Below are 24,293 nucleotides of genomic sequence, written 5' to 3' on the forward strand. Positions count from 1 at the left end.
ATAGCCTTAGTCTTTTGGTTTTCATAGATATAATTAATGTACCCTCCTTAAGGTGAAAAACCTTATCAATTAAATAAAGACGAATTGAGTTAATTAGTTCTAGCTGGTACGTCTTTGCTGAAAAAGTGAGACCCTTTTCTTCATCTGGCCCTCAAAATTTACTTTTCACATCTATATATACCAAGGAAAGCATCTACTAATTAAGATAACCATCTAATCTAAGCAGTAGTATCTCAACTCAAGGAATAGTTTTCCCGCAAGAGGCCAGAAAGAGCATCTACCTTGCGTTTATATTGATAACATTACAAACGACTTTATTACTATATCATTTATGTTGCGAAATGTGAAAATATAACCCAACACTCAAACAACAGTTAAAAAGAGGGTAGAATAGGTGTATACCAATAGAATACAGAATTTAAAAATTATGAACCACACAAACATTTACCGAATATAATGGAAGTGGTAAGTCTATCAACCCAAGTAATTTAGTGACAAAGTTGTGTAAGCCTTTTAAAGAACTCTTCAAAAGTAAAACGATTCTGGGACTGTCAAACCGAGAAAATCAATCATCTATGGAATAATGATAAATTACAAGAAGTTCGCACTTACAAAACCTTTGAGGTTGAAACTTTCTTGTATTCACTACAAGAAATCCGTCCATTAAGGGCGACATTATTAGCATCGACAGAAAAGTCGACACTAATAGTCGACTATCAGTGTCAACTTCTGACAGTCGATGCTAATAAGTGACTATTAGCGTCAACTTTTCTGTCAACGGTGATAGTTGACGCTAATTATCAAAAAAAATAGTTCAAATTAGCTAGCGTTGATAACAAAGTCGATGCTAATATGTCGTTGCTAATAACCTGGCGGAAAATTTTGCCGCGCGTGGGTTGAGGTGGAAAAGCAATTAGTAGTGACATGTCACTAAGTCGACGCTAATAAATACCTACTAGCGTCGACATTGGGGTTGACACTGATAACCTATTATCAGCGTCGACTTAATTGTGTTGACGCTGATAATTGGTTAATAGTGTCGACTTTGTGGTCAACGCTATTGACCCTGTATTAAAAAAATAGATTTAATTTTTTAAAAAAAATTGAAAAGTATCAGCATCAACCTAATAGTCGACGCTGATGATACGTCGACCTAATAGTTGACGCTATTGATCTTGTATAACAACAAAAAAAAAAAAAAAAAAAAAAAAAAACACATAAACCTATTATAGTTTTTTTTTTTTAAAAAAAATGAAACATATAGAAAAAAAATAATAGTTCATTTTATATTATTAATAAAGTTTTTATATTTTTTTAATTTTTAATTTTTGGGTTAAATGTCATTTCAATATCTGGGTTTTAACGATTTTTTTTTTTTTCTAGCTAGGTTTTATTTTTTTTATCATAAACGGAATTTCATGTCAAACCAATCAAAACTTGCCACATGGTCATATGTCTCATAAAAAAACATAAAAATGAGGAAAATAGGAAATATATATATACACATATAGAAAAAAAAAAAAAAAAAAAAAAAAAAAAGGTTAAAAATTAAAGATTTTCATATTATTAGTAAAGTTTTCTATTTTTTCTATATTCTATTCTTATTAATTAATAATTTTTGTTTCTAGTTTTTTTTTAATATGTCCTTGTGCATTAGTTTGATCAGTCATGATAAGATCGATCCGATCGATCCTCATGCATTAGTTTAAACCAATACCGAAGGCAAGAAAAATATTATAGAAACAACGAACAAAAATCAGATTTTTTGAGAGAACTGAAACTACAAAAGTTACAATTCAAAAAAAAATTAACTTTGATGAGTACGGTGAATGATAGTATATGTTGCTTCAGTATAATCTTTTTTTATTTTTTAACTTGTTGCACGAAACAAAACAAGAGCAAAGAATAATGAACACAAACAGAACAAGATAGGATGATAACAACAAACAAAAGGTAAAATAATAGTAAGCCTGATTTTAGAACTTAGCTATGATACCAAATGATGAAAACTTCAACCGACACGCTTTCAAGACCCAACAAACAATATTGGAGTACTTGCCCAAGGAAGCTAAAATTCAGATTTTTAATAGAAAAACCCCGACACAACGTTTATAAATGAAACGTGAACCAAACGTATAAAGTAACAAACCCCGACCCAATGATTATAATTGAATCACGAACTGAAGGTATAAAATTTGAATGCCACAAGAAAGAATCCTTGATAAGTTCACAAGTTCTCTGAAAAACCAATTAAAGAAACAAATCTCACATTTTCTTTTATTTCCATTCCATGATCTTTCATTACAATGAGTGCATGTTATTTATAACATTTTCAGCCCTACATGCCCACTATAAGAAAAAGGAGACTAACTTGGTTTCAAAATAAGAAAGTAGATTTAAAAAAAATAAAAAATATAGGAGCCTAAAACTAGCACTAATTTGGTCGAGTAATGATTCGTTGCCACCTTTTTATACAACTTTTCACCACCTTCCCTATGTGGCAAGGTGGTTCCCTACTACTTTTTTAGTTTTAAAAATAAAATAAGGTGGGAGACCACCTTGCCACATAAGCAAGGTGGTGAAAAGTTGTATAAAAAGGTGGCAATAAATCATTACTCAATTTGGTCTGAAATTAGTAGCTCATCCACGCCAATAATAGGCTGAAATCAAGGAAATCACGCCTAAGGAAGGTCTGAAATAGGCAAGTCAATCAGCCATTAATTCACACGCCAATCAGTCATTAATCCATGCCATTTCTAAAGAAATAATTACGCCCAATTAAGCAAGATTAACCCCATCAATAGCTTGAATTAAATTTATTACACATTCATCTTTCTTTAAGCCAAGCTTGAAATGTCCCATTTTACAATCACCCAAAATCTCTTGAATCTGCCCATTAAATGCTTCTTTGATCTTTTTGGATCTTACTCTAGTAATAGGTCCAACTGGAACGTGTGATGGATCCTTTAATGGTTTTTGTGATTTTAATACAAGTTACCAATTAATTAAATAAAAGTTTTTTTTGGAACTCATAACCCATACCACGAGACAATATTTGTTTTGGCTTGAATAAATAAAAAATAAAAAGAAGGCAACTTATGCAATGTCATGTGATATAGTATTTTCCATTGCTTTAAGTATTGGACCAATACTTTTACTCTCATTCTCAATCAAGTTAATTCATTATATAAGCTTTAAATCTCTGTCACTTATAAAAACTTCAATTGTTTTCTAAAATTATTGCTTTTCATGAAAGCAAGTTCCTTTCAGTATTATATATTTGTGTGTGGGTGTGTGTGTTAACAATATAAAATGGTTGAATTCAGAGTATTACAATATAAATATTAATTATCATGCTTTGCAAGTCTTTTTTTTTTTTTTTCAAAACTTTTGTATGGGTCATCCCCTTGAGTTGTCAATTTGAAACTACTTTTTTACTTGCACACATGTTTTTCCCAAAACTATATGCTAACAAAAAACTATTTCAAAATCTTTCAATCCTAACAAAAAGCTATTAGTTAACCTAAAAGTCACATAATTTAAACCCAACCATAGATACAAAAGTCTGAACTATTAAATAACATTTATTTGAATCGAATTATTTTAAGAAAAAATAAATTTTGCAGAGTATATAAGGGCTAAGCCTTAATTATCGTTTTAGTTGTATGTCAAAATAAAAAGTTTCTAAATTGGAGGAGAATCTATGGCTTGCAAATGTATTAGAAAACTTATGGTAGTGGTGATAGAGTTTCTTATCCTCATTCTCCTAAAAGTGCAAGCTAACAACCATAGCCATATCTCTTTCACTCCATTTTCATCTCCCATCCAGTGTCCTCATTTCTCCAAACTTAATACTGTTCAAACTAATAATCTTGGCCCTCCCTTTATTTGTCCATCTCCAATGCCCATCATGTATCCTCACTCCTTTGACCTTGACGAAGTTCACGGACAGATGCATAAATGTGTTGTAAATACAATTAGAGCTTGTGAGAAAACTTGGCCAGAAAAGGGATTTAAATTTAAATTTTGTCTTCGTGCCAGTTTCAGAAATTGTCGTATTGTTCTTGGCCTAGATAAGAGCGTGGTTAAATGGTTTTGGGCGTGCCTGATCGAATGCGTAAGGCGTAAAATAAACGAAGTTGAATCCTGTTACTTATCATGTGCTAGACATCCATAAACGAGGCACTCAAATGTCGTACGTCTATGTGCGGAATCCTTAGCATAAGGTCGAGTAATGATTTCTAACTACTCTCTCTCTCTCTCTCTCTCTCTCTCTTAAGCCATTTGACTGTCATCAAAGTAACTACCTATAACATAAAAAAGGAAACCATGTTGCGACTTGATTTTTAGAATGCTTATCAATCTTCTGTTATGCCGCCAAGGAAGACTTTTCAACTTTTGTATATTTCTAGAACATCAAAAGCATGTTTATTGTGGATTATTTTATTTTCATTCACTACAAAATTTGTGTATATTTCTTGTTCATAAATCTTAACACGTACCAAAAGTTGCTATCTATACAATATTGTTATAACTTGTGAAGCCCTTAATAGTTAACAACAATACATAAATTAATGTCAAACAATTTTTTTTATCATTATCATAATGATTGATTATCACTCTTTCATTCTACACACCAAAAAAAAAAAATTGTATTGGTTCCCATGTATTACCAAATAGATTTATTTAATTTGAATTGGAAGCAATAAATATCTCATGTTAGTGAATTCTAGTGATAGAAGTCACGAATACCGTTATTCGTCCTCTATAAGATTTTTTAAAATAAATTTTTGAATAGTAGTTATACATTCTATTGCTCATATGGGCAAAACAGGTAGAAACGGGCGAAAAAATCACGTGCATGTCACGTGATTGCAATTTCGTCTGGTTTTAACGCCTGAACCAGACGGAATCCCTAAAGTGAGGGTTTAGGATAATTGAATACCCGAGTTCGACAGTTTTTGAAGTTTAGTGTCCTTCCGTCAAAACGGTCTATAGTTCGATACCCTTTTGTGAAGTTATCCCTTAATTTTATCTCTACCTCTTCCAACAACTACTGTGTTTGGGTATAAAAATTTATCTCTTTGTTTAATACTCTAATTTAGCCTTTTGGTCTTTGATATACGTCATTAAACCCGTTTGTCGTTGCGTCGTTGCCTATTAAAGTGCAATTTTAGTTTTCTTGTACAAAATAAATGAGAAGTGACACATTCAAGTCACATATATTGTTATGCCAAACATATAACGCGACTTCCTCAAACAGTTTTGACATCAACACAAAGAATCATTTTCTTAAAGATATGATACTAGATAAATAAGAAACAGATTAAGAAATGAAAATTTAAGAAAATATTTGAGATATAATGGTTGAAGTGGATGGTTGAGATGACGATTACTTGATGGCTTCGGTAATTCAGTAGCCATGCCTAGTGGTAAACAAGCGTTATAAGATTTTATATTTTTCGCTCATCATTTGTCCATTAAGCATAATTTTTACCTAATTAATTTACCTTTCTACTTACTTGACTCAAAGCATGCTGTTCCATGTTCTTCATTACTCACTTTATTTTTTAAACTGTATTTCACACATAAAGCATTCTTGGTTACAGATTCGTATGGAGGCTTCCCTGGAAATGTGTGAGAGCAAGATTTGTAATGGCAGTGCTCAATTGGCCATCCTTTCAAATAATATTGTTTTGAGTTGTTGAATAATATCAATTAGGGACGATGTACTACCTGATGTGATATAGTTGTGTTTTATAGTTTTGCTGGACCTATGGTTGGTTTTTATTACTAAACCCTATGCAATAGATGTAATATTATATTTAATGGAAAATTGCTAAATTAGCCGATGTCGTTTGACTTGGTATTCAATAAATCCTTATAATTTTGAATTGAACTTGTCAATCCCAGTGTTTTGCCTTTTAACAAAATGATATCTCCCTACAAGTTACGACCATTTTCTCATAAAGTTCTCATGAAATGAAAAATATACCCATAAAATAAAAGGCAAAAGAAAAAGAAAAATATGGTTTAGAGTGGTAGGTCCGCCACCCTGTCTAGTTCAATACGGTTTGGGGTGGACTAGTGGGGGGCCAACCACTACTGGTCACCTTTTGGTGTGGTTCAGACACCCCTGAAGGCCAGTTATGGGGGTGGTTGAACCACCAAAAAGGCCTCATAAAATTGTTTTGTAGCACCCCACCTAGATAATTGCATTAATCGCAATATCCACGTGTGGCTACTACTGATCTAAATAAACGGAGAAAATAGCCTTGATATTTTATTTTTGAAACCACAAACTTACCTTCTAAAAAACTGGAGCACTATTATCAAATTTCATATTTTATAGACAAGCAATTAATATTCCAACACCAATAAGAATTTCAATTTTAAAATAAATATTGAAATTCGATTTAACAAACTAAAACCTAAATTAAATCTCTAGAAAATTTTGGAATATATATAAAACATAAATGAGGTCTAAAGCATAATTGGATTTTAAAATTATCTACAGGTCCGAAGACCCTCCAAATTGTGAAGGCATCTGATTTCGTGAATAGACGCATTGTTCACTTTAAGAAACTATGCATTGTGTTGACAATGTGGATTGTTAAACCAGATACATCCACAATGAATTTTGGAGCATCAAAAATGTAATGTCTAAGACATTAATTAGGTGTTTAAAATGTAAATTAAACAAACTAAATGATTAGTTAGGTAAAGTATGATGAAAACACCAAGAAAATACTTTATTCTCAATTGGTATCAGAGCAGGTTACACATCTATTTTAGATTTATTTCTTGAGTGTGACCATGACTTCTTGTAACATAAATCTTCCTGAGTTCTCTGAAGATGATTTTTATGATTTCTCTAAATATACCCTTGTGATAGGTAAACTCTTTAAGAAATCCAATAGAGAACTCAAGAAGATTAAGCAAGAAAATGAGTCTTTGTTTTTACAATTATTTGAATCATATGTTTTGATTGACTCTTTGAAATCTGAGAATACCATACTTTTTGATATGGTTGATGCACTAGAGAAAAAAATTAAAAGAATCAGAGGATCTCTTGAAAAAATTCTCTAGTAATAATTTGAAAAGCATGCTTTGTATTCATACAGATATTTCTAACAAACCTGATTTAATTGTTAATGATTTAAGTACTTCTACTTCACATGCTTCTGATTCTAAATTAGATTCTATTGATATTAAGCCTGTGATAGAAGATACAACTTATTTAGATAATTATTGCTTAACTAATCAAGTGATGCCTAACTCCAAGGAATCAGGAATATAAGGTAAGTTTATTCCTAAGTGTCATAATTGTGGAAAGATTGGTCATATTAGGCCAAATTGTTATTTATTGAAATCCCACAGCCTTGGATTAAGCAGGATGCTCTGAGGAAAAGTGAAGTTGAAGATTCTTCCTCATCAAAATATGTCCCTCTGCCTAGGAGACATATAAAGGTAAGTGCAATATTGTTTGTAAGAATGCTAACCATATTTCTGCAGACAAAGTCAAGCAGCATTCCAACAAAAGAAGCATGCCCACCTGTCATCACTGCGGCATCACCGGTCACATCCGGCCCAATGTCCAAATCTTCAAGGTCAGAAGTCGAAGAGTCAGAAGAAGCTGCCAACAAGAGCTACATCAGGCACTCTACCTCCGACTACATTCCAAGCTCCACGGCATCAGCAGTGATAGCTGAAGTTAGTTCCTACCAATCAGAGTGGCAAATCAAAGAAGAACAATTCAAGGCGCTATAAGAGAAAGCCGCAGAAGCCCATTAGCAACCATGGCTATGAAGGGTTGCGCGCTAAGCCTAATGAAATGTATCCTAAGAAGAATGGACAACATGAACAAGACCTGTAAGCCACCGCCACGGGTCAAGCAGGTATGAGTCAGGAATGATGAGACCATTCACCCCTTGAGGGGGAGTGGACTCACCTAGTAGAGGTGAAGTCTTACCATACCTAGAATTTTGGTTCCTAAATCCTAGTGCATGTCAGGTATGTTTTGCATTGCATAGTTTATTATGTCATATCATATTCGTGCCTTGTATTCTATTTGAGGAACCATTTATTCTATCTCCATATTTTCTCTTGTTGCCTTGAGAAACTTCTACAAATATTTTTTTAGGGATAACAATTAAAGCACGTCAGGCAGCTGCTTTTCTGTCTTGATATTTCTAAACCTCTCTCCCTGATGACAGGTTTGATTTTACCTTACATGTTGGGACTATATGTTATTTCCTTTTCCATAAGCATGTCCTCGTTGTTTTTCTATTTTATTGTTTTCAACAACAAAAAAAATTGGGGGAAAAGATGCATAATTTCTTTTTTTTTTTTTAGAGTTGTTTTTCAGATATTGTATGTATTTTTGCCTGATATCTCAGTTCATTGTGCATTAATTGAGTATGCTTATATATGATTGAAAGTTTATGTCTAATATTTGCTAAGTTTTCCTGTGCATCTTAATACTAGATAGTTGCTTTTCTCATGTGATGAAAAATTGTACACTATCCAAAGCTCCCCTAAGGTATTTTTTTCTCTCTGACTTTTAGCTTCTAAAAATTCTAATGAGAGAGATTTTTTTGCTAAGATGGTCAAATTGACCAACTAGCTAGTTGAACCTAGAACCCATAAATTCTGGCATCTCTCTAGGTTGCAGCACCAAGTGATAAAAAGCATTCAAAACTGAATAAATATGGATAAATAAAAAGATTTACTGCTTTTATGTTATAAATCTGTTCTTGAACTTGTCTCTATAGAAATAGTCAATGACCAAATCATTGCGGAAATAGACGGTCACTAAAAGACGAAGTAAAAGAAAAGTGTTGCAGCTTGGGGGGGGAGTGTATCAGATGAGGGTGGCTAGGCCCTAGTAAAAAAATGTTTGACTTTTGACTAATCTAACATTGATTTTCTCTCTTATTTAGAAAATTCGGTTGCTTTAAGTCATATCAATGAACTTCATACCTTATTGAGAAAGCTTGCACACACACACGCATTGCATGAGTTAAGTTTACTATTGAAAAATTTCTATCTGCAGGAAAATTTTTGTCCTTATTGACTCTTAACTCTCAATTATATCTTGGTATATTTTTGAAATGCTATTTGACTGTTTTATCAGTTATTTATACATGTGTGTTCTGAAGCTAACGTTAGGAAAATTATTTTCTGCATATTTTCCTCTGTTTTTCAGCTTTTAGTGTGAAGCGTCTGGACAGACATGTTCTTGCGTCCGGACATGCTCGGCTCTGTCAATCTCTTATCTGACAGCATGCTGTCCGGACGAGTATGTACCATGTCCAAACTCGAGCTTTTTGTTTTCTCTGCCAAACACACACTACTTTTTGCCTATTCTATCATGTGTGTGTTGTGTGTGTTTTCTGTAAAGATCCAAGAAAATAAATAAAGAGTTGAGAAATTAATAAATTATATTTATTAAATAGATGAGGCTAATAATTGTATTCTAGGTGATAATATTTATATTATGGAAATATAATAAGTCTAAAATAAAATAATAGAGTTAAAATAAATAATAGAATAAGTCTTAGTAAGTAAATAATTAATTATAAGTGTAAGTGTTAATAGAATTAAAAATGATGGGCTAAATAACAGTTTATAATTGATAGAAATATTATAAAATGGGGCCTTAGTGTAATTTATATAAGTTGGAGGCTTTAAATGAAGGAGATCTCATCCTTGCTACGTGTCACAACTCGATTGGTTGTGAGAGATTTCATCATCTCTTCCCAATCACTCACAAGGTGCCACATGTCACCTTATCATCGTTCTTTTCTCTCCTCTCTCACCCCCACACGTGATCTATTCTCTCCCCCTCACCATCGCACACTTCCTTCTTCTTCTTTCTTCTCTTCTTTCTTCTTTCCTCTTCTATTCTTCTCTGTTCTACCCACCCGAACACAGAGTGAGAGAGACGAGAGAGTGAGATCGGGAGATTGAGAGGGAGATCTGAGAGAGAGTTGAGAGTAGAAAGATGAGACCGAGAGAGCAGAGAGATTGAGAGTGTGAGAGAGACCGAGTTCGGAGCTCGATCCTCCGGTGGATGATGCCGGTGAAGCGGTGGGCTAATTTTCGCTGAGCCAATGACCCATAGACCAGATGCAACCGCTGATTAGTGAGACCCGGAAGAGAGAACCTGATGTAACTTGTAACCCGATTGGTGAGACCCGATTTCCCAATCGATCTTCGGCGGGATTTCCGGCGAAGACCCGTAACCCAGAACTCCTCAAACCCGTGACCCGTTGAACCCGGAAGAGACCCGGTTCTCCATGTTTGTTTTCCGGCGACTTTTCGGGTGGAATCAGTGGTGAATTTTGATGGATTTTCTGAGAAAATCCCCAAGGTATATAAATTCTATGATTTAGTTTAATTTGTAAATTGGATTATTATAAAGCCTGATTGTTGTTGGATCGGCTAAGCCGTGATTATGGGGGTTTGATCGAATGGGTCTTGTCCTTGGATTTTTGGGTAGCAAACAATGGGTTTGATTATTAGAGATTCTCGGTTGATTCTTGTTTTAGCCGAATATGTGTGTGTTTGCAATGATGTTGGGTGGAAACCGTGAGGTGTAGGGCTCAAAGTGTCCTGTTTTGGGGGTTTTCTTGGCTAAACCGAATGGGTTCTCTGTTGGTTGTAAATTATGGTTTTTTCTTCTTGGGTCTGTTGGTAGTAACCGATTGGAGCTTGGGTGTAGTATTGTTAGAGTTGTGATTAGGTTTTATAGGTTTTGACCGTAGGATATGGATTTTTCTGTTGCGATTATGCTTGCTACATGAGTGTTTGGTTAGGAGTCCTTTGAGTTAATTTTCGGTGGTTGAATGTTTGGATTGGAGTGGTCCTAGGGTAGCCAAATCGGTTACTTAGATGGCCGGATGTGTGTGCGAGTCTTGGCAGTGGGTATCGATTGGTTGATTAGTCTTTGGATGCTAATTCCGGGTAGTTCTTGATGGCTATGGTTGATTGTCTATAAATTAGGCTAGTTGGGTTTTTCTTCTAGCTTGAAGAGAAAAGGTGCTTGTTGAAATGGTAGTTGATGGACGCTTATTTAGGTGGTTGGCCGAATGGTGGATTTGTGATGTTAAATTGTTGAGTGTTGGGTAAGTGTTGGCTTGTTGGAGAAGGGTTTGAAGTTAATGTATTTATACTCTTTGTATAGATGGCAAATATGGTTAGGAATTAAAGTTGGGCCTTTGTTATGCTTATATGAATCGAATGAGATCAAATGACTTTAGTCTTAGTACAAAATGAGAAAATGAAACAAACAATGAAGGAAAACGAATAATTAAACAATTAGAGTGTAATAAATGAATATATATTACAATATGCAATTGTAAGTTAGTTTAATATGATTTATTAAATTATAATGTTAAATAAGATTAAAAGTTCTAAATCTAAACTACTTACATGGTTAGTAGTTAATAAGGATAAAACATTAAATATATTAGAAATTGTATTTAAGGTAAGAAACAAAATAAGTTATAAATCTAAAGCCTAATATCTATATCATAAGGGACAACGATTAGGATAAGAACGTCAAATAGTGGTAAATTATCCAAATAACCTTAAGACAACAAATATAAAATAGTGACATTATAGAAATACATAAATAGACTCCAAAGTCAATTGATAATGTAACTAGATGATTAGTATGTCTACTTATGCAATATGAAATACCTAAGCATATTATGGTTTGTGCTTAACTTAATAAGCACTTTATACATATATGTACATATATATATATATATATATATATATATATATATATATATATATATATATATATATATATATATATATATATATATATATATATATATATATATATATATATATATATATATATATATGTATATGGACTGAATACACTTAGCTTAAATGGATAACCAACTATAAGGCTTATAGTTAATAATGATAATAAGGTAACATGGTACCCAATTTACCTATCTACGTATACCAAGTGTTTAAGTGTATCATTAAATTAGGTTTAAGCCTGTTAAGCGTTGCATGTGTGTGTATATATATATACACACACAGACATATACGTGAATATGAGTCCGGTAAATAATGTTAAGTTAGTACATAAGCAATAAGTTATAAAAAGAGTAACAATAATGACAATATGATGTAACGATAATAAGGAGACATAAAATAACAAATGTGTCTTAAAGATTAAAGTGGAACAAAATATGAACCTAAACCTAAGTGTTAACCTAATAGTAGCTAAAAGTGCCGAATTAGCTTTACAAGCTGGTTATGCGACGTGTGAGCACGCGAGTAGTTTGGATGCCATAGTATGAGATTCAATAGTGTAGTCTAACAATAACAATGTTTGCAGGATCGTGTCCGGATTGGAGACTTAAATTGGTTCTCCAATCTAGAGTTCAAGTAACTAGAACACGGGGGAATGTTGGAGTCATGAGTCCAATGCAGCTAAGGTGAGTATTCTACTCACTGAGAAGTATTATTTTCATATATAATGAATTGCAAAATATATATTATTTTACAAATCTGAACCAACTGTATGTTGATTATGATCTGTTTTGGATGATTTAAGTACTTTTGAGTATATTGAAATTATGATGATGTTTTGAAGTATGAATATGATATGTGATTTTAGAGTGAGTATAAGTTAGATATTTAAGTTATGCAAATTGCCTAAGAAATGATATGTTGGATTGTTTATGTTTTTATAAAGAAACCATGTGTTAAAGGCATGATTTATGAAATGAAATGTATATTGTTTTAAGGCATGAGGCATATGCATATGAACGTTAAACGTGCATCGAAGTGAGGTTTATAGCTCACGGGAAACTATGCTTGGGGTAACACCCATGACGCTTGGATTAATTTCCATGATGCTTGGGGTAACACCCATGATGCTTGGATTAATTTCCATGATGTTCTTGGGGGTAATTCCCATGATGTGCATTGCATGATCATTTATAGCATGGTTTTGATGAGTGATGTTTTTATACTATGAGTAGTTTTGCTAGATGTATTAATATGCATAAGAGTTTTAATGGAAAAGAGCTTATGTATATTTCTATCGTCTGGTTGCGTGTTAAAAAGCATTGGACATCAATCATAAAAGTATTATAGTATATGAGAATGTATGTAGTTGTTTCCAACAATGAAACTTCTATGTATAAGCTCAGCTGCCTAGTATGTTTAAATGTTTTCTATTAGTCGGTGTGTACTATATCAGCTATGGGGGTTTTCAAACAAAAATTTATAAAATTGGTGGCTGTTATAGTGTACGCATGACTAAAAAGGAAAAGTTGGTTCTTTACGAAAACTCAGTGAATAGTATACCTCTGAGGTCTTAGTGTATTTATGTATGCTAAGACGGTGGGCTCATAATTCCACCTATACGGATGTGGCAAACCCCCACAACCGTATAGATGTTCCTTTGGCTGCAGGTATTTCAGTCGTAGTTGATGGTGTTGTAGAAGTATGCTTGGGATATTATGACTAACGCACGCCGCAACGGTTGTAATTGTCGGACCATGGGTTGTCCACTATTTTATAGGTTTGTTTATACCTTGTGACGATTGTGTCACTGGTTAATGTATAAAGTCATTTATGTTATGTATTTAATTGTGGGAAGATTTAATCATATAGTTATTTAATGTCTCTTTGTTGTAAATATTTGCGATAGATGTTTAAGAGGTGATTTCCACTATTAGGTTTACATTTTCCACTACATAGTAGATAGATGGTATACTCTGATATACCAGGTACATATTATGGGGTATGTATCATATGTTGGCTTTGCGACATATCGTCGTGCCACTGTGAAGATCCGTTTGTATTTTAAGGGATTAATGTTTATGAAATGTTTTGTATATAAAAAAAAAATAAAAAAGAAATAAAAGAAATAAAAGAAACTGGTCGTCACATTTTCTCTCGGATTGATCCCGAGATTTTGGCATTCTCTGCACATCTTTTCTCATTCCAAGGTATTTCCTTTGACTTCCCTTATTCTCTTAAGTTTTTGTTCTTTTTAGAATATTGGAATCTTTAATTGATTATGATTTGAGAGATTGTGCATGAATGTCTTTTTGTCTTTATGCAGGATGGATAAAACTAATCCATGTCTTTTGGATTGCTGTATCTACTTTTGTATTTCTTTATGCATCCAATTGATAGCCATCATAATACCACATTCTTTTTGAAACTAACAGGATCTAATATTTCCTTGTGGTGTTATTTTTGAATAGATTTATGTTTTAAATATTTTCAGGAATATGTTGTCCGGTGGCTTCCAGCATAGTGTCAGACAAATGGCTCTTTGGAAAATAGACCAGTGTTGAAATCATATGTTCCAGAAATCTCAAATTTTAGATGAGCTTATTCCCCCTACTCATATAGAGTCTTCTGTAACATTTTCCTCTAGATTTGCACTCTTCTTTATCATTTTGCAGACCACTTGTCTAGAGGATTTTTTTCTGTGGATGATCAGTTTCGGGCTAAAAGACTTAAGTGACTGAAAATTTTCAGTCTATAGTTTCCCAGCTTTAGGAGCAAGAAGCCGAAGTGGCTCAAATTCAGGAAATGTGATATCTTGAGGTTTTGGTTTTCTCTTATGTTGATTTGAGCTTTTGATGAGACACTTTACTATTATTCTTGTTGTTTTGAATTTTAGTAATTGTGGTTTTCTCTTATACTCTATTTAGCTTTTGTCCTTTTGAGACAAAAAGGGGGAGTATTTTTTGTTTTGGACCGGGAATGTATTTCCAAACCGGTCAAGTGTTTTTTTTGTCCCAGAATAGACAAAGGGGGAGTTTGTTAGTATTTTATATTGGCAACATTCTGGTTGACAAAAACACTTTATGTAACGGTTGCTTTTTAACAGGATTATCGGTTCTATTCAGAGTCTTCAAGTAATATGGACAGTGTCTCATTTCATGCCATGTGTATGGTCACAAGTTTCTAAGAAGATGTCCATGAAGATTCCATGCAATTTCCAAGTCAGAACAGTCAGTTCCTAAGCAACCGTCCGGACGAGCCTTTAAAGGCGTTCGGGCGCCCCGTAGTGTCTTACAGATAACGATGAAGACGTCCGGACGTCAGTGCAACACCGTCCAGACGCTAGGTCAATTATTGTTCAACACGGAATTGGATTTCAGAAGTCGACACTGTTTGGGAAGTCTCTGCAAGCCGTCCGGATGATGTGGCAACACATCCGGACGATGTCCAGTATTTTAGAATACTCCAGAGTTCCGTTCGAACGTGGAAAGGATTTTAGCTAAGACCGTCCGAACGCTCGGTCAAGCCGTCCGGACGTGAACCTGATAAAGATAAAATTACGTTGTTTCTGAAAGGATATCGCAGAAAACCATCCGGATGTGGCTAACTTTCATCCGGACGCTCGACAGCCAGAGCTCAAATCTCAGCAGTTTTAGGTTTCCTATAAGCCTATAAATAGAGGGCCCTAGGCTTGTATTTTGTACAGAATTCAATAGTGAATTCCATAGTGCTTTGAGAGGGTGTTTAGGGAGAATCGAAGATCTGCTAGCTCTCAAGCCGTTGCCGGTGTGTGCTCAACTGTTCGTGTGAAGTCTATCTTAGGGGTTGGCCTTAAGGTAAAGGAATCCATTAAAAACCCCTTCAGATGGAAGATCTGGTTGGGGAGTGTTCACGATGGGCTTCATGTCAGAGTTAAAGGTATGACTACTGCATAAGGGTATGTGAGTACGAGTGTCTTGTAACTAGCTTTGTTTTTGGATAGTGGAGTTCTTGGGTTTGGCTGCCCCGGAGTGGTTTTTCTCTTCACAGAGTTTCCACTTCGTAACAAATATCTTGTCTTATTTAAATTCCGCAGTTAAGATATTTTGTTGCATACAAACACACACACTTGGTTAAATTAGAAGTCAATATTTATTCTCATGGTCATTCATAGGGTGTAAACGAGCTGAACTACTCGTGAGCTTACTCTAGATCGGCTCGAATAAACTCGACTCGTGTTCAAATCGATTATTAAATGTGAACACGAAAATCAAACTCGATTATTAAACGATGCAAACTCGTATAAACTCGACTCGACTCGACTAAAGCTCATGAGCCCGCTCGTATAAGGATCGACTCGTTTATTAAGGCTCGACTCGTGTGTGTGTATATATATATATATATATATATATATATATATATATATATATATATATATATATATGTTATATATTAATTTGTTAATATATAACTTATTTTTATAATATAGTATATTAATAAATAATATATTATATGTAAGCATAAATTAAGTAACAAATAAAAATGGTCAATAAATCTTAATTGATTATAATTGTTTGGTTATATTAATATGTATATAAAATAGTAAAAGTGAATAATATCAATACTTAACTGTTAATCACTTAATCATATGATATAATGACAATTCAAATACTTAATCATATGATTTATATTATATTATTCATGTAATATAATAGTATTATACGAACATATAATAATATAATATTGTGGCATATGACATGTAATTAATCATTGATTCACTATATCTAATGTTATAATTTATAAGTATTATTATTAGATACTTATGAATCACTGTCATCACGTGATCTAATATCTAAGATCATATGAATTGTTAGATAACTTAGATCGTATGAATCATATGATCATACGATAATACTTAGGTCATATGATCATATGATATTAGTATTATTATAAGATAGTTAGGAATTATGATAATTATGACTTATAATGATTATACTTATCAATGTTATCATAGATAAATTATAATCTCATAAGTCAAGTTATATGATATGATTCATAATTCATAATTCAAAATCATAAATTATATATATATATATATTAATCAAGCTATAAGTATAAATTATAGCACATAATGTCATATAAGTATACAAATATAATGATTAAGTATGATGTAAGATTTTAAGTATCTAATAATTATTAAAAATATTTAGAGTCTCAGATACAAATATTTAGAGTCTCAGATACAAATATTTAGTATATAGATTACATACATTAATTATATGATATAACATTGTGCATTTGTGCTTAATCATATTATTCATATATAATGACAATGTAATTCATATAATCCTAAATTAAATTATTAGAATTGGTCGGTTGGTCCGATTAGAATTACCAATGTGTTAATTATAATCACAATTTAGGTGTTATCATTAAAATTTAGATCACATGATTTAACATTGTGCATTTGTACTACATAATCATTAGATATGAATCATATCATCTAAGAATTATCATTAGACTTAAAAAAAGAAGCATTATTACCATTAGATATATAGGAATATATGAAAATATAATAATTATCATTATTAATGTTTTAACTTAATATTTATATTGACTATTGTTACAATTTTTTTTTTATAATCAAATACTTATGAATTGACAGAACCGTTATATATAATATACTTTTAAGTTATATCACATAATTCAAGATCAAAGATCAAATGATAATATTTTTTGTTAGAGTTCATATGATAATACTTAGATTACATGATACTATCATTATATTTATATCTATTTTAATTTATTAAGTATGCAATTATTAAAATTATGATTTGTTGTATCATTATTCACGAAGAGTTATTTGTATATAATTAACATACCATATATACAATTAGACATTTAGACATATATATTATTTATTAAATTACTATATATATATATATGCTACTCATTATACTTATACATATAAGTACATATAATGATACATGTTAAAATGTAGTATTTAGTGTATTTACAACTGTTATACTTAATTTCAGAATATAACGTGTGAAACTATAATTTTGATTATTTATAATACTAAATTATATCATTAATGCATTGTAGGTTTAATTTATTTTTTATTTTTTTTAAAAAAAAAGTATAAATGGTTATTATGAGTGTAAATTCAATACTACAACTTTTTGCTAGTGGTATAGAAAAAAATGAAATAGTGAAATGTGTCAGATGATATAGACACTGCTATCCCACTCAACCGATGTCCCAAAACTGATTAGTCTTCAATTTTTTTTTTCTTAAAAAAATTAATTTAAAGGTTAATTGACACTACCATATAAATAAAATATAAAACTATAATTTCTTACATTACTCATCACATAATTAAACAAAAAAGAAGTGCAAGTCTATCAGGGTAACACTTGGGTGTTATGAGGCCATGTGGCTTGCCGTGCATCTAGTTAAGGGTAGAACATGGTTTGTTTAGGCTTGACTGGTCAAATCCAAAATAACTCCTCACGTATGTAGCAACTTGACTGTTCGGATATAAAAAATGCTATAGCTTACTCTAGTATCTTTGTGGTATTCTTTTCAATGACGTGAATTTAATTTTTTTACTTCAAAAATTGCATTTCATATGTCACAATTTGAGATAATTTTTTTTTTTTATTAAATCTATATCATCCAGAAAGACATTAGAAAGAGTTTGAGCATTTTTTTTATTTTTATACAATGAAATAGTAAACTACACAATTTTATTCTATTTTTTTTCCACCATTTGATCTCGCCCATTATCTACCATTTTTCATTTGATATGAACATAAAAAAACAAAAATAAATAAATAAATAATCTTTCTCTCTCTCTCTCTCTCTCTCTCTCTCTCTCTCTCTCTCTCTCTCTCTCTCTCTCTCTCTCTCTATATATATATATATATATATATATATATATATATATATATATATATATATATATATATATATATATATAAATTTTATGGGGGAAATTGGTGATTGATATTGTATGGTACTGAATAACGGGGCTGCTAAATTATTTATCCTTTACTCATTATGGGCCTTATGGCTATTAATCGCCAACTGTTCCTTTTGTGGATAATTATAATTCACAAATAGAATTATTAAGAAAGAATTGTTGCCTAGTTTTTGTTAATATGCGCCTCAGTGGTGGAGTCATGCATAATGCTAGTGAAAGTGAACCTATTAACCTTTTTTTTTTTTTTTTTTTTTTTTTCTACTTTTTGCTCCTGCCCATTATCCACTTTATTCGATGCACAGTATTGAGTCGTGCATTGCAAATTTGCAGTATGAGTATCGAGTCAAGCACCAGTCGTATCACCGAGGACAGTGTACGTAATTTCTTCAAGAAACTTCTTTGCCTCAAATACCCTTGAACAATCAAAATCGCCAAACCGGTATGAACTGCTCGTTAAGGCTTAGGGCAAAATGGGTATAAACTGCTTGTGAAGGGTAATATTTGACTCAAAGAAATTTCTTGATGAAATTGCACTGTCCTCGGACCTCAATGATACGACTGGCGCGTGGCTCAAGACTGCTAAGCATTGCTCTTTCTTTTTTCTACGCAGCGAGCCGTGCGCACACAGTGAGTGCAATTAAAGCCTTCAGACATTGAGCCGCGTGCACTCTTCTCGATCTTCCTGATTCTTCCATCTTTCAAATTGCATTTTTCTCCTTTTACTCTATCCTTTTTCTTTACCTCTTTTTTTTTCTACCTAATGAAACTTATTTGCAAAACCCAATGTCCCTGGTTTCACCGGAAACGGCGTTATTGCTTAACAAAACTAGCGTCGTTTCTCATTTTCGATCTCATATTTTCCAGGTACGCACACTACGACTGTTCTCTATGCGATTCTCCTGGCTTCGAAGTCCTTTTCTTTCGATGTCTTATGTGTTTCTCTCTTCCAATTTGTGCTCTACTCTGCTCCGGTAAAGCAAAAGACAGAGGACGCACTCCCTCTCACGCTCCGCTCGTACCACATTGAACCTGGGCCTTGCGAGAAAGTCGTGAGTCTCTCTCTCTACTATCTTAGCTCAAAATTGGTTTATTTTTTGTTGTTTTATTTTTATCTTTCTTCTAAAATAAAGAAAATAATAATTTAAATTATTTTGTTAGTATTTTGACCTCATTCTGTGTTTGGACAAAATCACTTAAGTGTAAAGATGCTGTAAACATGGATTCCACTATTCAGAGTCTGCAAGTTAGAAGAAATTTAAGTTCCCTATCAGCCGTCCGGACGATCAAGCCATCCCGTCCGGACGCCCATCTGTTCACTGTTCCATCCGTCCGGACGCCCATCTGTTCACTGTTCCATCCGTCCGGACGACGTGTCATCCCGTCCGGACGCCATACAGACTAGCATCATCCGTCCGGACGAAGTGTTCATTCCGTCTGGACCCCATACTGTATCAAGAAGTTTCTGTGCCAGCTTGCATCCGTCCGAACGTTTCAGCAGCACGTCCGGACGCCTCCCAGTACTTGATCAGCTTCTAATTTCTTTCCAAGTTCCAAGAAAGGGAAGATCAGTCAACCGTCTGGACGATGTGGTATCCCGTCCGAATGCCCGTCTCCGTAAGGCAAGAATCTCAATTCAAATATGACCGTCAGGACGTCTGACAGCTGTGGTCTGGACGCGCATGCATCAAAGAAGGAAATTGCCGATTCGACTTCAACCGTCCGGACGACTGCCTATCATGGTCCGGACGCGCGCATTACAGATACGGGAATTGCGTGTTGAAGAATAGTCGTTCGGACGCTCATCCCCATGGTCCGGACGCTGGAGTGCCTTATAAGGAAATTACTTGCAGCGGACGTGCGACCGTCCGGACGATGTGCCATCCCGTCTGGACGATGTCCTTAAACAGGAAAGATTTTCCCCCAAATTTTTCAGAAAATCTTGTCGCACAGTTCTCCGTCCGGACGGCCCATGTCCACCGTCCGGACGGTGCCCAGGTATATTTTGCCTGACGCTCATTCGAGCCCCTAGCCTATAAATAGAGGCCCCTGGGCACTAAGAACTGCAAGAATTCGGTGTGAATTCCATTGGAGCTCAGAGAAGTCATCAATCCCTCTGAAGCCGTTTTACAAGTGTGTTGTGCTATAAACCGAAGTCTATCTTAGAAGTCGGCTCTAAGATAAGGAGTTCCATTGAAGACCCCTTCAGGTAGGTGAACCTGGTTGGGAAGCGTTCGTGTTGGGTTACACGTCAGAGATCAAGGTACGACCACTGTATCGGTACATGTGAGTGTTACTGTCTTGTATCTAGCTTCGTCTTCTGAATAGTGGAATTCCTGGGTTTGGCTGCCCCGGAGTAGTTTTTCTCTTAACTGAGTTTCTACTTCGTCAACAAAAATCTGTGTGTCATTTACTTTCCGCTGTGCTTTAATTTTTGTTGACACTTATGCACACACTTTATCTTTGAAGTCAATTTCGTTTTTCAATTGGTATCAGAGCGGGTACACTCTGTTTAGGATTTATTTCCTGAGTGTGATCCTCATCTCTCTGTGACTTCTATTTTTTGATTACACATTTTTATCATCAATTCTTCTCAGTTATCTAAAGAGGATTCTAATATTAAGCTCTTTAAGGTTTTTAATAAATTAATGAATGCTCAACATTCTAAAATTTCACATAAAGAGCTTAAAAAGGTGAAGCAAAAAAAAGAGTCATTAATTATGCAATTGTCTGAATCACTTGCTTTGATTGACTCTTTGAGATCTGAAAATAACATGTTATTTAACATTATTGATACACTTGAGAATAAATTAAAGGAATTTGAAAATCTCTTGGGAAAATTCTCAAGTGATAATTTGAAAAGCATGTTGTGTATAAATTCAGATATTTCGAACAAGCATGGTTTAATTGTTGATGATTTGAGTGCTTCTACTTCACATATTTCTGACTTTGAATTATATCCTGTTGATATTAAGCCTGTGATAGTAGATGCAGTTTGTTCAGACAGTTCTTGCTTGAATAATTGTGTGAAGCCTAACTCCAAGGATTCGGGAACACAAGGTAAGTTTGTTCCTATGTGTCATCGTTGTGGGAAGGTTGGTCATATCAGACCAAAGTGTTATCTGTTAAAATCCCACAGACCTTGGAAGAAGCAGGAGGATTCCAAACAGGGCGTTATTGAGAAAACCTCTTCAGATAAATATGTCCCGCCCCATAGGAGGCATATATCTAAAAGAGGTAAGGACTTTATTGTTTGTGAAAATGCTAATCTTAAATTTGCAGAGCCCTTCAAGAAGCATTTCAGTAAACGAAGTCAGTCTACCTGCTATCATTGTGGTGCCTCTGGACACATCAGGCCACACTGTCCTCAGATCCGACATCAATAGCCTCGGATCAGGAAAACAGAGCAAAAGACAGGTAAGTCTAGCTCTAAACCTTCTAAGCCTCATCATGTTTTTCGGCAACAATGGCATTTTCCTCAAAGGGATTCTCCCCCATGCTATCACTGTGGTAAGTATGGCCACATCAAAGCCGAATGCTTCAACGTGAAGCCTCACAAGCCTAAGAAGAATCAGACCAATGAAGGACTTGTCAACATGATGAAGAATGTCCTAGTCAGACTGATCAATTGGGACATGGCTCACACCCTTGCCTCACAAGTAAAGAAGGTATGGGTAAGGAAGGATGAGACAATTCACCCTTTAAGGGGGAATGGACTCACCTAGTAGGTGAGGTCTCCCATGCCTAGGATTTTGGTTCCTAAATCCTAGTGCATGTCAGGAATGTTTGCATTGCATTATCTATCTTGTCATATCTTATTCATGCCTTGCATTCTGTTTGAGGAACTATTTATTTTGTCCCCATATTTTTCTCTTGTTGTCTTGAGAAACATCTGCAGATATTTTTGGGGATGACAGTTAAAGCACGTCGGGCGGCTGCTTTTCTGTCTTGGTATTTCTAAACCTCTCTCCATGAGGACAGGTTTGGTTTTACCTTACATGCTGGGATTAGATGTCATTTCCTTCTCTGAGCATGTGTTTGTTGTTTTTCTGTTTATCGGTTTTCAACAAAAAAAAAATTGGGAGAATTTGCAGGATTAAACTTTCTCTTGGCTTATTAGATATTGTATGTATCTTTACCTGATATCTCAATTATGTGAGCATTAATTTACTTTGCTTAGATATATTTGAGAGTTTATGACTATTTTGGCCAAGGTATTTTTTCCTGGTTGTGCAAAAGTAGGATAGCTCATTTCCTCATGCGATGAAAAAGTGCACTATCCGAGACTCCCTAAAGGTACATCTTTCCTTCTCTGACTATTTGCTTCTAGAATTTCTGAATAAGAGAAGAGGTTTGTGATAAGATGGTCAAATTGACCACAGGATAGTTGAACCTAGCTTCTATAAATTCTGGCATTTCCTCTAAGCTTCCAGCACCATAAGAATTGAGCAGTTATTCGTATGAATTTTGTGCTTTAAAATTGTCTATTCACTGCTTCTGTACTGAATTTGCAATATACCTTGCCCTCTATGAGCAAGTAAAAATTTATCTTGTCCTTCATGGTACAAGTAAAACAATTTGGTGTTGTATCTCAGGTGGAGTGTATTAGATGAGGATGGCTAGGCCCTAGTAAGAGTAAGGTTTGACTGTTGGCTAATTTGTCACGGATTCTCTCTCTTATTTAGGAAATCCGGTTGCTCTTGTCATGATTTTTCAAACCTTGTGGGTTCAGTCTTCACACACACACACGCATTGCATGAGTTGAGTTGCCTATTTGAATTTTCTATGATCAGGAAAATTATTTGTACTAATTGAAATCTCAACTCTCATTTATATCTCTGTTTAGTTTTTGAGATGCTCTCTGATTATGTTATCAGTTGATTATACATGTGTGTTCTGACACTGACTTGAGGAAATTTGATCTCTGTAATTTTTTCTCAGTTTTTCTGGTGTTTCAGTGTGAAGTGTCCGAACGGTCTCCATTGACGTCCGGACGGACTGGTGGTCTGGACGGCACTCTCTTGAAGTCTGGATGGGGATGGAGCCCACATGTCCGGACAGGACCTGATGGAGTCCGGAAGCGCGCTGTCATCATCGTCCGAATGGTCTCTTTATATCGTCCGGACGCGCGCGACCAGTCTGCTCCTTTCCAAGGCAGTGAGCGTCCGGACGTCATCAATCCACCGTCCGGACGGGGACCCCACAGAGGCTATAAATTTCCCTGCTCGCCGCGTTCTCACTATACCCCACTCAATCTCACTTTTGGCTGTTTGTGAGTTCTCTTTTTGTGAGTTTTTGGCTTTTTACATTTTTCTCATATTCCAGGTATTGTTTTTCAGCCCTTATCTCTTCAGTTTTTTTTTAAAACTGTTAGAATGTTATTTATTTTTGGAATATGAGATGCATATATCTGCCATGTTGAAATTTCTTGGACTTAGTTGTGATATTATTTTGTGTTTATTTTTTTCACAAGTCCTTTCTACTGCTGTTATTCTGCCAAATTTTCGTTATCCTAACAAGAATATTTTTGGAATATTTTTCTTTGGAAAAT

General features: G+C 34.2%; 1 long non-coding RNA gene across 1 annotated transcript; it reads left to right on the top strand.

Moving 5' to 3' along the window:
• The first annotated feature begins 3,672 nt into the window (after positions 1-3,672).
• On the top strand, positions 3,673-5,852 carry LOC133880624 (uncharacterized). Its single transcript, XR_009902342.1, has 2 exons — positions 3,673-4,226; positions 5,610-5,852. It is a non-coding gene; the product is annotated as an uncharacterized LOC133880624 (long non-coding RNA).
• Positions 5,853-24,293: the final 18,441 nt, after the last annotated feature.

This window comes from Alnus glutinosa, chromosome 10 (assembly GCF_958979055.1).
Source record: "Alnus glutinosa chromosome 10, dhAlnGlut1.1, whole genome shotgun sequence".
Classification (NCBI taxonomy): domain Eukaryota; kingdom Viridiplantae; phylum Streptophyta; class Magnoliopsida; order Fagales; family Betulaceae; genus Alnus; species Alnus glutinosa.